General features: G+C 49.2%; 1 protein-coding gene and 1 pseudogene across 3 annotated transcripts in view; both read left to right on the forward strand.

Moving 5' to 3' along the window:
- MECP2 (methyl-CpG binding protein 2) overlaps positions 1 to 17347 on the forward strand; it is a 60812-nt gene that overhangs the window by 18878 nt on the left and 24587 nt on the right. The window lies entirely within an intron of this gene.
- On the forward strand, positions 671 to 3663 carry LOC113887059 (annotated as a pseudogene). The gene has a single exon (XR_003509641.1). The product of XR_003509641.1 is annotated as an elongation factor 2 pseudogene (transcript).

The following is a 17347-nucleotide window of genomic DNA, read 5'->3' on the forward strand; positions in this document are numbered from 1 at the left end:
AGCTTTATTTGTTTTCAGTGTTGTGGTTTGCTTTTTCTCTTTATTTGTAGAATACAGTCAAGCCTAATTTAATTGGGGAATTTCTCCTTTAGCAAATTTCTTCAGTTATGATTGTAGAATAACAGAGTTATGATTGTCATAATGATTCTTTATGTGTGTGCTAAGTCGCTTCAGTCGTGTCTGACTCTTTGCGACCCTATGGACTATGGCCCATCAGGCTCCTCTGTCCATGGGGTTCTCCAGGCAGAAATTCTAGAGTGGGTTACCATTTCCTCCTACATGATTCTTTATGTTAATAGCCTATATGCACACTTTATGTACATGTAAACAAAACGTATGGGTTTTATAATTCTGTTTTGTTATACTTATTCCGATCACATGTATTGAAATGAAATTTGTATCTATTGAATCTAGTATAAGAGACTTGAATTTAAATAAAAGCCAAGCCTCAGATGATAATTAGACTTGTGGTGACCACTTTGTATCGTATAAGTGCTGTATACCTGAAAGATATAATTTTTTAAAAGGCCAAAAAAAAATTAATAGGAAGAAGCTAAGCCCATATAATGCTTAGAAGTTATTAGTTTCTTTCTTATCCTTCTACTGCTTCCTCTTGCAAAAAGATAAACCAGCTCTTCCGCCGTCGTCGCCGCCGCCATCCTTGGCGTGACCTAGCTCGCTCAGATCTTCCTTGGAGAATCCACCACCATCTGCCACCGTGGTGAACTTCACAGTAGACCAGATCCGGGCCATCATGGACAAGAAGGCCAACATCCGGAACATGTCTGTCATTGGCCGCGTGGACCATGGCAAGTCCACTCTGACGGACTCCCTGGTGTGCAAGGCAGGTGTCATCGCCTCTGCCCGGACTAGGGAGACCCGCTTCACTGACACCCGGAAAGACGAGCAGGAGCATTGCATCACCATCAAGTCAACGGCCATCTCCCTTTTCTATGAGCTTTCAGAGGACGATTTGAATTTCATCAAGCAGAGCAAGGATGGCTCTGGCTTCCTCATCAACCTCATCAGCTCCCCTGGGCACGTCGACTTTTCCTCAGAGGTGACAGCCGTGCTCCGTGTCACTGACGGTGCCTTGGTGGTGGTGGACTGCGTGTCGGGTATGTGTGTGCAGACAGAGACAGTGCTGTGCCAGGCCATTGCCGAGCGCATCAAGCCAGTGCTGACGATGAACAAGATGGACCGGGCCCTGCCTGAGCTGCAGCTGGAGCCTGAGGAGCTCTACCAAACCTTCCAGCGCATCGTGGAGAACGTCAACATCATTATCTCTACCTATGGTGAGGGCGAGAGTGGCCCCTTGGGCAACATCATGATCGACCCCGTCCTTGGTACTGTTGGCTTCAGGTCTGGTCTGCACGGTTGGGCCTTTACCCTGAAGCAGTTTGCAGAGATGTATGTGGCCAAGTTTGCCACCAAGGGCGAGGGACAGCTAGGGCCTGCTGAGCGGGCCAAGAAGGTGGAGGACATGATGAAAAAGCTGTGGGGAGACCGGTACTTTGATCCAGCCACCGGCAAGTTCAGCAAGTCAGCCAACAGCCCTGATGGCAAGAAGCTGCCACGGACATTCTACCAGCTTATCCTGGACCCAGTCTTCAAGGTGTTTGATGCAATCATGAACTTCAAGAAAGAGGAGATGGCAAAACTAATTGAAAACCTGGACATCAAGTTGGACAGTAAAGATAAGGACAAGGAGGGTAAACCACTTCTGAAAGCTGTGATGTGCCGCTGGCTGCCTCCTGGGGATGCCCTGCTGTAGATGATCATCATCCACTGTCTTCCCCTGTGACGGCCCAGAAGTACTGCAGTGAGCTCCTGTACGAGGGGCCCCCAGACGATGAGGCAGCCATGGGCATTAAAAGCTGTGATCCCAAAGGCCCTCTCATGATGTACATTTCCAAAATGGTGCCGACCTCTGCCAAAGGTCGGTTCTGTGCCTTTGGCCTGGTCTTCTCAGAGCTGGTGTCTACTGGCCTGAAGGTCCGCATCATGGGACCCAACTATACTCCTGGGAAGAAGGAGGACCTGTACCTGAAGCTGATCCAGAGGACAATCCTGATGATGGGCCATTACATGGAGCCTATCAAGGATGTGCCTTGTGGCAACATTGTGGGCCTGGTGGGCGTGGACCAGTTCCTGGTGAAGACTGGCACCATCACCACCTTTGAGCATGCCCACAACGTGCGGGTGATGAAGTTCAGTGTGAGCCCTGTTGTCAGGATCGCTGTGGAGGCCAAGAACCCGGCCAACCTGCCCAAGCTGGTGGAAGGTCTGAAGCGGCTGGCCAAGTCGGACCCCATGGTGCAGTACATCATCGAGGAGTCTGGGGAGCTGCACTTGGAGATCTGCCTCAAGGACCTGGAGGAGGATCATGCTTGCATCCCCATCAAGAAATCTGACCCAGTTGTCTCATACCGGGAGACTATCAGCAAGGAGTCGAACGTGCTCTGCCTGTCAAAGTCACCCAACAAGCACAATAGGCTTTACATGAAGGCATGGCCCTTCCCTGATAGCCTGGCTGAGGACATCGACAAGGGTGAGGTGTCCGCCCGCCAGGAGTTCAAGCAGCGGGCCCGCTACCTGGCTGAGAAGTATGAGTGGGACGTGGCAAAGGCCCGTAAGATCTGGTGCTTCGGCCCTGATGGCACGAGCCCCAACATCCTCACGGACATCACCAAAGGTGTGCAATACCTCAGTGAAATCAAGGACAGTGTGGTGGCTGGCTTCCAGTGGGCCACCAAGGAGGGGGCGCTGTGAGAGGAGAACATGGGGGCGCGCGCTTTGATGTCCATGATGTGACGCTGCACACTGATGCCATCCACCGTGGGGGTGGCCAGATCATCCCCACAGCTCGGTGCTGCCTGTATGCCAGTGTGCTGAAGCCCCGGCTCATGGAGCCCATCTATCTTGCGGAGATCCAGTGTCCGGAACAAGTGGTTGGTGGCATCTACAGCATCCTGAACAGGAAGCGGGGCCACATCTTTGAGGAGACCCAGGTGGCCAGCACCCCCATGTTTGTCGTGAAGGCCTACCTTCCTGTCAAAGTCCTTTGGCTTCACCGCTGACCTGAGGTCCAACACAGGCGGCCAGGCCTTCCCCCAGTGTGTGTTTGACCACTGGCAGATCCTGCCCGGTGACCCCTTTGACAATACCAGCTGCCCCAGTCAGGTGGTGGCAGAGACACACAAGTGCAAAGGCCTGAAGGAAGGCATCCCAGCCCTGGACAACTTCCTGGACAAGTTGTAGGCGGCCTCCGCTTAGCCCACCACAAGGTGGGGTGCAGCCCCCGTGCCCAGGGACAAGTGACCACAGCAGCAAGCCCCCACATTCCCCACAACACCTCAAGGCTGCAGTAATGCTCTGCCTGACAGGTTTCTGGGGCCCACTTCGTGCCATCGCTCAACATGAACTTGATGCCGTTTCTTTTGATATTTATTTCCAGATTTCGGGGGCAACAAGTGCCCTCGCAGCAGGGTCTTATCTGGCTGGTGGGGATGGGGGAGGGGATGGAACAACCAATACTTTTTTGTTGAGAGGGAAACTTAATGTCAAAAAAAAGTTAAAAATAAATGCATTAAGAGGTTTATTTGGGTAAATGGCCCCTAGTGGATTTTCCTCCAGAAGGGGGCAAGAAACAAGCAGGTATGTTCTCTTTGGACAGAAGCTAGAAGGCAGGAAACCCCACCCGCACAGTGTCACTGAGCGCCTCCAGCTGTATTAGTGCCATTGGAATAATAAACTCGACATGGTGGGAAATAAAAAATAAACCAATATATACATATATTCTTATTTATCCTGCTTATACAAAAAACATGTTTTATATACTGTTCTGCATCTTGTTTTGTTTGTTTTTACTTCCTCTGTCCTGGAGATCACTCCCTACCAGTGTTGATACCCTCCTTGCTTATAGTGGTATGGAGCTCTCCCTTCCGCACTCTTTTTGTTCCTGCTGCACAGACTCTGTTATGCAGATGAACCATGCTTTAGTCAAGCAGCTCTCTGTGGATGGACATTTGGGTACTTTTCAGTCTTTTCCTGTTGTAAACAGTGATGCTCTGTTGTTTTGTATTTGTGACTAACCCATTTTTAACCTCTGAACTCCCATTGTCTGTTTCTTTCTTGTTTGTAGATGTTTCTGTTGAGGTTTTACGGCTAAATTATCTTCAAAAACATGAGACTATTCTGTGTCCTCTAGGGACAGAATTGATCTCTCTTCCATATTGCTGGGTCTCTTCCCCAAACCCTGGAGAGCTGTTTGTATTGGGGACAGGAGGCCTGGGTGGTGGGCCCCCTGCCCCTGCTCTCTGGTGGAGTCACCCCTGCCCTGCAGGGTCCCTTCCCCTGGGGAGGGTGGGCGTAGGAGTTTTATGGGAGTGGAGGGCTGAGCAGGGCAGGCTGACCTGCAGACTTGGCTCTTGTGGGAAGCAGACAAACGCCATGGACAGAGGTGGGCTTCGCTTGGCCTACTGTCAGCCCCACCAGGAGCCTTGCAGGGAAGACAAGAAGGTTCCAGCTGCAAACTTAGAAAAAACTGTCTGGTTTCTGGCCTGTGGGGGAAAGTGGCACCTTGCACTCCACGTGTGCAACACTCACCAACCCTATTGCCATCACCCTCACTAGGGAGCTGGCTGAAAATGCCCTGCACCCAAACCTTCTGGATCAGAATATGATGGTCAACAACCCCCCAGGTGACTTGTCTGTCCGGGAGAGTTTGAGGGCCACTGCTTGCCCCAAGTCTGGTCTGCTCTGATCTGAGCATTTTGGGGGGTTTTAACAGGGGCTCCCCTCTCCTGTGTAGCTTCCTTGACTACTATTCACTCTGTTAGTCCCCACACTATTTCCAGCATCTGGAAATTTGTGAAGCATATCTCATCTGTTCAGAAGTCTCCTGCTATCATTTCTGTCGTCTGTTGGAGGATTCTTCCTCTTTATACATCTGAACTTTATTTCTTTGAGATTTGGAGGGCTAAGAGCACGTGCATGTACACAGTTGTCATCCTCTAGTGAAGGATTTAAGCAAGGGGCTGGTATAATCTGGAGAGCTTTATCAGGCAGTGAGGACAGAAGCCAGATTAGAATGGATGGTTGGGAGGTGAGGGAGTGGAGGCTGGGTATACACAATTCTTTCTGAGAAGTTTTGTTGTGATGAGGACCAGAGAAATAGGGGTGGATGGGGTCAATGTCAGTTGTGGGGTTGCAGAGGGTCTTTTTCAGGTAGATGGATCTGAGAACATGTTTGCATGAGGAGGTGGAGGTGGAGGAGATGGCATCCTGGACGAGCAGAGTCCTTGCTTGACGAGAGGCCATGGAAGGGCAGGCTCCAGGTAGGCACTTCCTCTTTGAAAAAGACGAGGAGGACAGAAGGTGCATAGATCCTTTGTGAAAGCTTGGGAGTCTAGTGAGAAGTAGAGCTCAAATAGAAGCTGATGAGTTTATGGGATAGCTGCATCAAAGGACCCCAAAGTGGGCAGCTTCCACCAACAGTAGGACATTCTGGCACAGTGCCGGAGGCCAGAGGTCTGAAATCAAGCTGTTGCATGGTTCCGCTCCATGTGGAGACTAGCAGAGGATTCTCTCGTGCCTCTTGTGGCAGCTAGTTATTGTTATTCATTCACTCAGTTGTGTCTGACTCTTTGCAACCCCATGGACTGCAGCACACCAGGCTTCCCTGTCCATCACAAGCTCCCAGAGCTTGCTCAGACTCAGGTCCATCAAGTCGGTGATGCCATCCAACCATCTCATCCTCTGTTGTCCCCTTCTCCTCCTGCCTTCAATGTTTCCCAGCATCAGGGTCTTTTCCAGTGAGTCAGTTCTTCGCATCAGGTGGCCAAATTATTGGAGCTTCAGCTTCAACATCAGTCCTTCCAATGAATATTCAGGATTGATTTCTTTTAGGATTGACTGGTTTGACTTCCTTGCAGTCCAAGGGACTCTCAAGAGTCTTCTCCAACACCACAGTTCAAAAGCATCAATTCTTCGGTGCTCAGCTTTCTTTATGGTTCAACTCTCACATCTGTACATGACTGGGATGTGAGAATCACGATCATTCCCAGAGTCATACTGGGAAAACCATAGCTTTGACTAGATGGACCTTTGTTGGCAAAGTAATGTCTCTACTTTTTAATATGCTGTCTAGGTTGATCATAGCTTTTTTTCCAAGGAGTAAGCATCTTTTAATTTCATGGCTGCAGTCACCGTCTGCAGTGATTTTGGAGCCCAAGAAAATAAAACTCTGTCACTGTTTCCACTGTGTGACCCCAGTATCCATGTGAGTCAGTCCCTCCCCTTCCTTGAGGCTGTGCACCTGCTGACTTGGGCCTTCCCTGAATGCCCTGTTTTTTCCAAACAGTAGCTTTCGTCCTTTTCTGATAGTATGTCTATCTAACTATCTGTCATTCCTGCTGGGGCAGAACTGTCCAGGATGGGGTTATTTGCCGTGTTCACTGAGGTGGCTTACTTATGTTTACTTTGAGTGCTCAGTTGTGTCTGACTTTATGCGACCCCATGGACTGTAGCCCGCCAGGCTCCTCTGTCCATGAGATCCTCCAGGCAAGAATACTGGAGTGGGTCACCATTTTCCTTCTCCAGGGGATCTTCCCAACCCAGGGATACAACCAGTGTCTCCTGCATTGCCAGGTGTGTTCTTTACCACTAGCACCACCTGGGAAGCCCAAAGTCACTCAGTCGTGTCTGACTCTTTGTGACCCCATGGACTATCCCATGGAATTCTCCAGGCCAGAATACTGGAGGGGGTAGCTGTTCCCTTCTCCAGCAGATCTTCCTGAACCAGGGATTGAACCCAGGTCTCCCACATTGCAGGCGGATTCTTTACTGTCTGAGCCACCAGAGAAGCCTAAGAATACTGGAGTAGGTAGACTATCCCTTCTACAGGGGATCTTCCCAACCCAGGAATTGAACTGGGGTCTCCTGCGTTGCAGGCAGATTCTTTACCGTCTGAGCCACCAGAGAAGCCCAAGAATACTGGAGTGGGTAGCCTATCCCTTCTCCAGCAGATCTTCTGACCCTGGAATCGAACCAGGGTCTCCTGCATTGCAGATGGTTTCTTGACCAACTGAGCTACCAGGGAATGGTATGTGGTGTCCCTGGGTCCTGAGAGGTCCTGGCTGAGTGTGCACCGGGTCTCCCTGTGTGCTGTTGGGGGCCTGGGGCTCAGACGTCTCTCTACCCTCACCCCCCACTATGAGTCACCGGCTGTCTCTTCCACATCTCCAGGCTCACTGGGGCCCCTGAACCCCAGACTTGTGCATCCAGCACTGACTTGCCATCTCTGCTCAGCTTCCAGCAGGCTTCTCCAGCTGAACCTGTTCAAGCCTGAGCTCCCGGTCCCTCAGGCTTGGCCTTTGCCTGGCCTCCCCTTCCCGGTAAATAGCAACTCTGTCTTCTTGGTGGTCAGCTCAGAAAGCCAGCACTAGAGCCCTGAGCTGCTCACTCCCCAGCTCTGCTCCTGTCATCCTCCTCCGGCCTCCCATCCACTGCAGCCCCCCTGGCCCCTCCAGGTCCTACCCTGCTTGAGGGTCTCAGCCTGGCTCCTCCCTTTGTCAGGAACATTCTTCCCCCAGGAATTCCATGGCTCCCTTTCGGGTCTCCTTCAGGTCGGCTCAGTGGGCTCCTTCCCAGCGCTGCCCTCCCTGAAGCTGGACGCCTGCTTCCACCTGGCCACTTTCCCCTGCTTCACCGTTCCCTTCTCACCACCTCCTGTATGCTGTTTGACTCGGTTTCTCCCTGCGTCTCCCCTGGGGTATCTCCAAGGCCTGGAATTATGCACACATACTGGATAGATGGGTGGATGAAGTCTGTAGTGGGACCTTGCCCTAAGATTTTGTCTTATACTCAGAGGGGCAGCCTAGAATACAACCTGCTCTGCTACTGACTCAGTAGCTTTCTCTGTGTCCAAGTGCACTGATATTCTTTATGGTTTAATCAAATCTGCAATCTGGAGCAGAAAGTGCACACAAAGGGCAGATGTGTGGAGTTGGAGTTTTTTTGTGGGGGAGTTGTTCTTTTTTTAAACTGATTTGGCTACCTCGGGTTTTAGTTGCAGCATCCAGGATCTCTCGCTGCAGCACATGGACTTTCTAGTTGGGGCATGCAAGCTCAGTACTTGTGGTGTGTGGGCTTAGTTGTCCCAAGGCCTGTGGGATCTTAGGTCAGCGACCAGGGATCAAACCTACATCATCCCCTGCCTTCCAAGGCGGATTCTTAGCAACTGGCCCACCAGAGAAGTCCTTGGAGTTAGAGTTTAAGACACTTTTGGAGGATTTGCAATTAGCCCAAAACATGGTATACATTGGTGAAAATCTAAATGGCACCCGCACTAGTCCCCCACTTTTTTTTGTTTGTTTTTCGGGCCATGGCACACAACTTCCAGGATCTCAGTTCACCGACCTTGGAGTGAATCCGGGCCTGTGGCAGTGAAGGTGTGGAGTCCAGATTGCCAGGGAATTCCCAAGTCCTCCATTTTTTGAACAGAAGGGCATGACTTGTTTCATCATGCTTTACTTTATTAATAGTGTTTCACAGGTCATACGTTTTTTACAAACTGAAGACTTGTGCAACCATTCTTTTCCCAGCAGCATTTGCTGACTTTGTGTCTTTGTGTTACATTATGATAATCCTTGCAGCATTTCAGGCATTTTCATTATTACTGTATCTGTTATGCTGACTTCTGATCAGTCATCTTTGATGTTACTATTACACGGCTCAAATGACGATTAACATTTTTTAGTAATAAAGTTTTTAAGTAAAATCTGCACAGTTTTTGGACATAATGCTCTTGTACAATTTGATAGACTGCAGTCTAGTGTAAACATAACTTTTATATGCACTGGGAAATGACAAAAAGTTGTGTGATTCGCTTGATTGTAATACTTGGTTTTTTGTGGTGGTTTGGAACTAAACTCGAAGTTTCCCTGAGGTATGTCTGTACATCCTTTACGAGTGTATAATTTAACAGCATGATTTCCCAGGGCAGCTTTGCAAAACAGGAGAAAGGAATTTTAAAGGCTGTCAGGTGCCTTTGCCATCTGTGGCTTCATATTTGGGTAACAGTATTTGTGTTTTGCCAACAGATGTGCAGCTTAAAGTACTCAGGAGGATGGCCTTTGAAGAGGCAGATCCTGCCCCCCCAGCTGCTGGGCCTGGGGGCCTGAGTGCCCCTCCCTTGGGCCCCGAGCGACCCCTGCAGACATCTGGTGCAGGCCCTGTAGCCAGAAGGGACAACTGTGTCTGGCATGTTGCTTTTCCCAGCGGGTCATGAACTTCTGGAGCAGGGACCCCATGCCACTCCTCGGGGCTTTCCCCTGCAGAGTCCAGCACCCAGCATGAGTGACCAGTGGCACCCTCCCTGGGTCTCCTCAGAGCCGTAAGAGACAGGCTTTCTGGCTCACCATGCAGCTTTGGGCACACGTGTGTGTGTGCCAGCTCCTTGGACCTGGTGTCCCAGTTCACTCTGTGGGCTTGGGCTGCTCCTTTACCTACCCAGTGGCTCTGGTTTGGGAGGGCAGGATGCTCTGGCTAATCGATCTTTCTGAGTCTCAGCAATTCAAACCCTTGTTTTGTTTTTGTTTTGGATTGATTACGACACCCACTACTACGAAGAAAAGAAAAGGAATCTGGTATTGTAGGAGGTGGTATGTGGTATGATTAACTGTTTAATTTTTAAGCTTTTTTAAAAAAATTTTGCAGTGAGTTCTTTGAATAAATAATTCTGAGAGCTTATCACATAGAAGGCATATGTGTTTTCCTTGGTACGTTCTGAATTATCTGGATTTATTTTTGTCTCTTGAATTTTATACACAATTCAAAGGCTGCCTTTTTAGCCTACAAAAACAGGAAGAAAGAAGCTCAGAATTAATTGCGTTTTTCAGTAGCTTGAGTCATGGTGACTGTGATAACTTGGTGAAAAAGCTGTGTAGTAAGTAAACTTCACCTATGATTTATCATGAATACTTTTGTTTGTTTACTTCTAAGTACTCGACCTTTTTTGTGTTAAAATAATCTCCTATTCTTTGGATCTTGGGTTTGAAGCAGGTGAATCCTAGCTTCTACTTAAAAAAGCCTAAAGGTTGAGTTGGAGGCTTGTGGTGTCCTCTTGTGTGCCCTGCAGTCTAGAGGTAGGCTGTCCATGGCTACTGTGTGGCTCCATAAGTATCTGGGATCCAGGACCCCTCAGTGTTTCTCCTCCATCACCCTGTGCAGGTGACTTCCACCCTCAAGTTTGCCTGTGGTCACAAGATGGCAGTTGCAGCTCTAGCCATTGCATCTTGCTTTCCAGGGAAGGAGGAGGAAGGCATGGGGGAAAGGGAACTTGCTGGCACACCCTCCAGCCCCATTCAGTAGTTTCCATTTCCATCTCTGTGTCCCTCTTTTTTTTCCCTGAGGAAGAATCAGTAGCAGTCATTTCTTTCTCACTCATGGGTTTGGGTGGGATTCAGATCTGTTCTCAAGCCTGTTCCACAGCCCAAGAGGGAGAAGCAACTGCCAGGGATGGTCTCATCTTAAGCCAATGTCAGGAGCCCAGGAGGAGTGAATTGACATACAAAGGCCTTTTAAAGTCTCTTCCTAATCAAAATGACTCTACTACCCAAAGCAATCTACAGATTTAGTGCAATCCCAGCAAACTACCAATGGTATTTTTCACAGAGCTAGAATAAAAAAAATCATAATTCATATGAAACACAAAACACCCCAAATAGCCAAAGCAATCTTGAGAAAGAATGGAGCTGGAGGAATCAACCTTCCTAACTTCATACTATACTACAAGGCTACAGTCATGGAGACAGTATGGTAGTGGCACAAAAAGAGAAATATAGACCCAGTGGAACAAGATAGAAAGCCCAGAGATACACCCACACACCTATGAACACCTTATCTTTGACAAAGGAGGTAAGAATATACAGTGGAGAAAAGACAGCCTCTTCGATAAGTGGTGCTGGGAAAATTGGACAGCCACATGTAAAAGAACGAAACTGGAACCAACTTCCTAATCAATTCAGTTCAGTCGCTCAGTCGTGTCCGACTCTTTGCAACCCCATGAATTGCAGCACGCCAGGCCTCCCTGTCCATCACCAACTCCCGGAGTTCACTCAGACTCACGTCCATCGAGTCAGTGATGCCACCCATCCATCTCACCCTCTGTTGTCCCTTTCTCCTCCTGCCTCCAATCCCTCCCAGCATCAGAGTCTTGTCCAATGAGTTAACTCTTCGCACGAGGTGGCCAAAATATTGGAGTTTCAGCTTTAGCATCAGTCCTTCCAATGAACACCCAGGACTGATCTCCTTTAGGATGGACTGGTTGGATCTCCTTGCAGTCCAGGGGACTCTCAAGCGTCTTCTCCAACACGACAGTTCAAAAGCATCAGTTCTTCGGCGCTCAGCCTTCTTCACAGTCCAACTCTCACATCCATACATGACTACTGGAAAAACCTTGACTAGACGGACCTTTGTTGCCAAAGTAATGTCTCTGCTCTAAAGTTTCACAAAAATAAACTCAAGATGGATTAAAAACTTAACTGTAAGGGCAGAAACTACAAAGCTCTTAGAGGAAAACATAGGCAGTACACTCGTTGACAGAAATACAGCAAGATCCTCTTTGACCCACCTCCTAGAGTAATGGAAATAAAAATAAACAAATGGGACCTAATTAAAGTTAAAACCTCTTGCACAACAAAACTATAAGCAGGGTAAAAAGACAACCCTCAGAATGTGAGAAAATAATAGCAAATGAAACAACTGACAAAGGATTGATGTCCAAAATGTATAAGTAGTTAATACAGCTCAATATCAGAAAAACAAGCCAATCAAAATATGGACACACAATATGGCACAAGGAGGACTTCCCTTGTGGCCCAGTGGCTAAGACTCCATGCTCCAATGCAGGGGGTCTGGGTTCAGTACCTGCTTAGGAAAAAGTGTGAAAGTGTTAGTCACTCATTTGTGTCTGACTCCTTGTGACCCCATGGACTAGAACCCACCAGACTGCTCTGTCCATGGGATTCTCCAGGCAAGAATCCTGGAGTGGGTTGCCATTTCCTTCTCCAGGGGATCTTCCCAACCCAGGAATTGAACCCAGGTCTCCTGCATTGTAGGCAAATTCAGAGAACTAGAACCCATATAGGAGAAGGCAATGGCACCCCACTCCAGTACTCTTGCCTGGACAATCCCATGGATGGAGGAGCCTGGTAGGCTGCAGTCCATGGGGTTGCTAAGAGCCGGACACGACTGAGTGACTTCACTTTCACTTTTCACTTTTCATGCATTAGAGAAGGAAATGGCAACCCACTCCAGTGTTCTTGCCTGGAGAATCCCAGGGACGGGGGAGCCTGGTGGGCTGCCGTCTATGGGGTCGCACAGAATCGGACACGACTGAAGCGACTTAGCAGCAGCAGCAGCAGCATGGGGTCTAGGAAAATGGTGCTAATGAAGTATCTGGAGTTGGGGAATGGAGACGCAGACGTTGAGAATAGACTTGTGAACACAGTAGAAGGAGAGAGAGGGACGAATGGAGAAAGCGTCACCATATACGCACTGCTGCTGTCTCTGTCAGCCCGGGTTGGCCTGCACATGTGCTCAGGTGCATGCCTTGCCTCTGGACGTATTTGGATCCACTATCAAGCAGGCAGCCTACGCACATGGTTCACAACTCAGGAAGTGGGAGCTCTCTGATGATGCTTGGTCTTACAGTGTCCCTGCCACCGCCTGGGCCCCTCTGCAGGGAATGGCTGTCTCCAGGGGCTTCTTTGTGTCCTTTGAGGTGTTCCATACACAGACACATACTTTAAACCTACGTTGATTTCCATGCACCTGCTCGGGTCATCATAGCTAAGGTGTAGTTTTGCCCATTTTGTCTACATTCCTAAGTTCACTAGCAAGAAGCTGTACTTAGCTTTTCATCAACCTCTGCAACATCCATATTTGTCTCCTTTTTCCTTCTACTGTTGTTTTTTTCCTTCTCTTTTTCCTTTGAAGAAGTGAACTCGTGGGCTTTGTTGTCCTGTTGGACTTGTATATCTGCTTTCCAGTCCATTGAGGGCTGTAAACCTTTATTATATCTTCTACTTTCTTGTAGTACAGTCTCTGGTTTTCTTTCTCTCACTTCTTAAGTCTAAACTTAGCTCATTGGTTTTCAGATTTTCGAACGTAAGCATTTAAAACTGATCCTCAAACAATTGCAGCTGCATCGAGCCAGTTTCAGTGTATCACATCTCCACTGAAAGTCAGCTTGAAGGGTTTTTTTCAAAAATTTCCTCTTAGGATTTCTCTTTGACCCACAAATCATTTAGAAATGTTTTTTTTTTTTTTTTAATTTCCAAGTACATGGCTTTGTGGGTTTTTTCCTAGTTGCTATTTTTAAAAATCCAGTTCCAGCTAAATGGCACCATGCTCCAAGACTGTGATCTCTGGGGTGTCCACCTCATGGCTTGTGGAGAAGTGCAGGACCGGATGAGCATGGACTGTTGGTGGGGAACAGAAGCCAGAGGAAGCTCGCCTCCTTCATCTCGTCCATTATGAAAGTGTCCTCTCTTCTTACTGTTGTTCTGCTTCCGTTCACTGCTGGGGAGCGTGTGTCAGTCCAGTTTGCTTATTTTGCCTTTATTATTTAAGACCAAATTTTGAGTTTTAGAAACTGTTTTGACTTCCTGGTAAATCGAGCTCTTTGGTATTACGAAGTGAACCTCTTGATAATTAGTAGTGCTTTTGCCATGACTGTTGCTTCATCTGATAGTAATGGTGCTACGCCACCTGTGTTTTCGGTCAGCACAGCCACTTTGAATTTTCCTCCTTTCTGTGTCTTTATGGATTAGACGTAGCTCATGAAAATGGCAAATAGCTGGATTAAAAAAATTCATTCTGTTACATCCATTAACATCTGTTTAATTACTAATGCATTTAGATTTATCTATACCGTTTTATTTTGTGCATTCTGTTTTTCCCACATTTCCTGTTTTTTTCCCTCCTTTCTTCTGCTGGATTAAAGTTGTTTTTTTAAATCATCTTAAGATACACATAACATAAACTTTACCATCTTACCCAATTTTAAACCGCTGTACCACCATCTCTTGGAAAGTTTTAATTGGTGTCATGCAGTATACATAGTGCCATACTCTGCTTTTTCATTTACCATTTAACAATAGAACATAAGCATCTCCATTGTTGTGAACTAAAGTGTATGTGTTCCCCCAAATTTGTATATTGATGCCCTAACCCTCAATGGGAAGATGTTTGGAGTGGGGCCTTTGGGAGGTGACTAGGTAGGATTAGATGAGATCATGAGGTTGGGAACCACTGGGATCAGTGCCTTTATACGATGAGATACCACAGAGCCCACTCTCTGCTGTTTGCCATGAAGTGGACACAATGAGAAAACAGCCATCTGCAAGCCAGGAAAAGGGCCCTCAGCAAGGAATCTCCCAGAACCTCGATCTTGGACTTCTGCATCCAGAACTGTGAGCAATAAATTTCTGTTGTTCAAGCCACTCAGTCTGTGGTATTTCAAATGGCAGCCTGAGCTGAGACACTCTTGTTAAGAAAAACAGGGAACATCCCTTGCAAGCTCACTTAGATTCCATCGCAAATGTAGTGAATCTTCTTTCTCGGCTCCCTGTCCCTTACCTCTGGACGCTTTGCTGCTTCTCCATATGAGGCTTTCCGCAAGAGTAGTTTCTGTTCGTAAGCTTCACATCCCCCTTGGTCAGCTCCTGGGATCACATCTGCACTCAGTCCTTTCACTCCGCACCCCCCCCCCGACACACAAACTGGGGGGTGGGGGGTGGTTCCAGGCCAGCTGCTGTCCACCTGCCTGACCAGGATCCACTCCTGGAATCTGTAGCAGCCCACGCTGGGCTGGTCCTTAACCTGTGCTCTGCAGGTGAGAATGTACCAGGCTCAGCATGTATCTTAGTAGCCTCTCCATGGCCTATGAAAATTTGAATTTCCTTCTGACAGCTCTTCGCTGGAAGAAAGGGGAATTCACCCAGGTTGTGCCCTTCGGCTCTCGTCTCTTCATCCCCTCCCGCTTCCCTGGGCTCTGCGGCCTTCTCTCCCAGTATCCTAGGTGATGATTCAGTTGTCTGTTGCTGTGCATGTCTCCTATCAGGTGAAGCCACTGAGGGTGGGGGCTGCGTCTTCTCGCCCACCACAGCCTCCCCTGGCGTCCTTGGGGTGGTACGCGTTCTTCTTGTCTGTGAGTGACCTTCGTAGGTCGTCAGAGCTCTGGGAAGAAGGCAGTTAGCAGCAAGGGATATAGCTCTTTGTTTTACCCCTCGAGCCGAGACATTTCAGTAGAAGATTGTTCTGCATTCCCATATGTACAGAATCAGTCTACCTCAGCCTTCAGGTGCACGTGAAACACTGGAACCGGAAATGGCTCAGGTAGGCTCAAATGTCCCACCAAAGACCCATTTCAGAGGTGTGGTTCTCTCAGCCGCACCAACTTGGTTGTGAGGAGCTGTGTGTTCAAGCAGAGTAGTCTCTGTGAGTGTAGCCAAGTCTGAGCGCATCTCTGGGAAAGGATCTGAAGTAGAATTGGGTGTTATCAACACACACCTGTCTCTTAGCTCCAGGAAGCTCTCATCTTCCAGAAGGGGTACCCACGAACCCTAGAGGCATTTTCAGAGATCTGAAGTTGGCTGAGCAAGTTCTCCGGCACCTGAGTGCTGTTCCATCCCTTCCTGCCTCAGTGGCAGTCACCTTGGGAGCCTCAGGTCACCTGCAGCTCAGTCCACAGGTGAACCTTGGGGTTTCAGCTAACATCTCATTAGGTGGCGAGAGAGAGCACTGAAAATGAGTATGAACGTAATTGAACATGTTTTTCCTTATGTGAGAGAAAGGTTCACGGGGTGGGTGTGTGTGTGTGAGAGAGAGAGAGAGAAAGGCTCACAGTGTGTGTGTGAGAAAGAAAGGCTCACAGGGGGTGAGTGTGTGAGAGAGAGAGAAAGGCTCACAGGGTGTGTGTGTGTGTGTGTCCATCAAATTTTACTGTGTGTGTGTGAGAGAGAGGCTCACAGTATATGTGTGTGTGAGAGAGAAAGGCTTACAGGGGGTGTGTGTGTGTGTGTGTGAGAAAGGCTCACAAGGTGTGTGGGTGTGTGTATGTAAAAGAGAAAGGCTCACAGGGTATGTGTGTGTGTGAGGCTCACAGGGTGTGTGTGTGTGTGTGTGCATCAGATTTTACCATGTGTGTGTATAAGGCTCACAGGGTGCGTGTGTGTGTGTTTGTACGTAAGGCTCACAGGGTGTGTGTGTGTGTAAAAGAGAAAGGCTCACAGGGTATGTGTGTGTGTAAGGTTCACAGCGGGGGGTGTGTGTGTGCATTCAGCAGATTTGACTACACAAGGCACTTAGGGTCCTGGCCCTTTTTTTCTCCCTTCCCTTCTCCTCAGCCCACTGCCCGCCCTCCTGCCCGCCCCGCCCCCGCCCCCCCAGCCCAGAAAGAAGGTGGATTGACTGGAAGGCGGGCAGGTGAGACCCCGCCAGCTCTGCTCTGCCCTTTCTCTCTCCCACCTCTCTGCCCTTGCTTCCCAGCCGCCCCGGCCTGGTTCAAGCCTTCCAGCTCTCCCTCACGTCTCTCCCGGCCCCACGGGGTCCAGTGTCAGACCTCATTCCACTGCTGGACCCCCAGAGCGGGGAGCCGTCCTCCACTGGTGTCACGGCCCCTCACCTGACTCCTGCCTCTTCCAGCCGTGAAGAGCTGCACTTAGCCGCCTAGCCTTTGTCCGAGCTCCCGTGCTGCACCACCTCCTCTGCCAGGTGGTCGAAGATGTGAAGACCTGCCCCCTTGGGGTCAGATCTCTCCTCTCGAGCTACAGCTTCCTGCAGGTCCCTCCCCACCGGAGGACAGTGTTGACTGTCCCACCCCGCACACCCCTGGTGGGAGGAGGACCAGAAGTGTCCCCCCTACGGTCATGAGCCAGTCTATGAGGAACATGGGCTGTGATGCTCAAACTCCTCAAGTCCCCATGGCAAGCCTGCTTGCCCCCTGGACACCCCCCTCTATCGAGAACTTGGTGCCAGGCTCACAGGCTTTGTTTTGCTGTTCCCGACCGTCTCATCCCACAGGTAACTTAAGCAGGCATGTAGCGGGCTTCCCTGAGGGCTTAGATGGTAAAGAAGCTGCCTGCAGTGCAGAAGACCTGGGTTCGATCCCTGGGTCGGGAAGATCCCCTGGAGGAGGGCATGGCAACCCACTCCAGTGTTCTGGCCTGGAGAATTCCATGGACAGAGGAGCCTGGCGGGCTATAGTCCATGGGGCCGCAAAGAGTTGGACATGACTGACTAACAGTAACAGAGGGCCCTCCTGGTGCTTGGCTCTCAA

Source organism: Bos indicus x Bos taurus, chromosome X (genome assembly GCF_003369695.1).
Source record: "Bos indicus x Bos taurus breed Angus x Brahman F1 hybrid chromosome X, Bos_hybrid_MaternalHap_v2.0, whole genome shotgun sequence".
Lineage (NCBI taxonomy): Eukaryota > Metazoa > Chordata > Mammalia > Artiodactyla > Bovidae > Bos > Bos indicus x Bos taurus.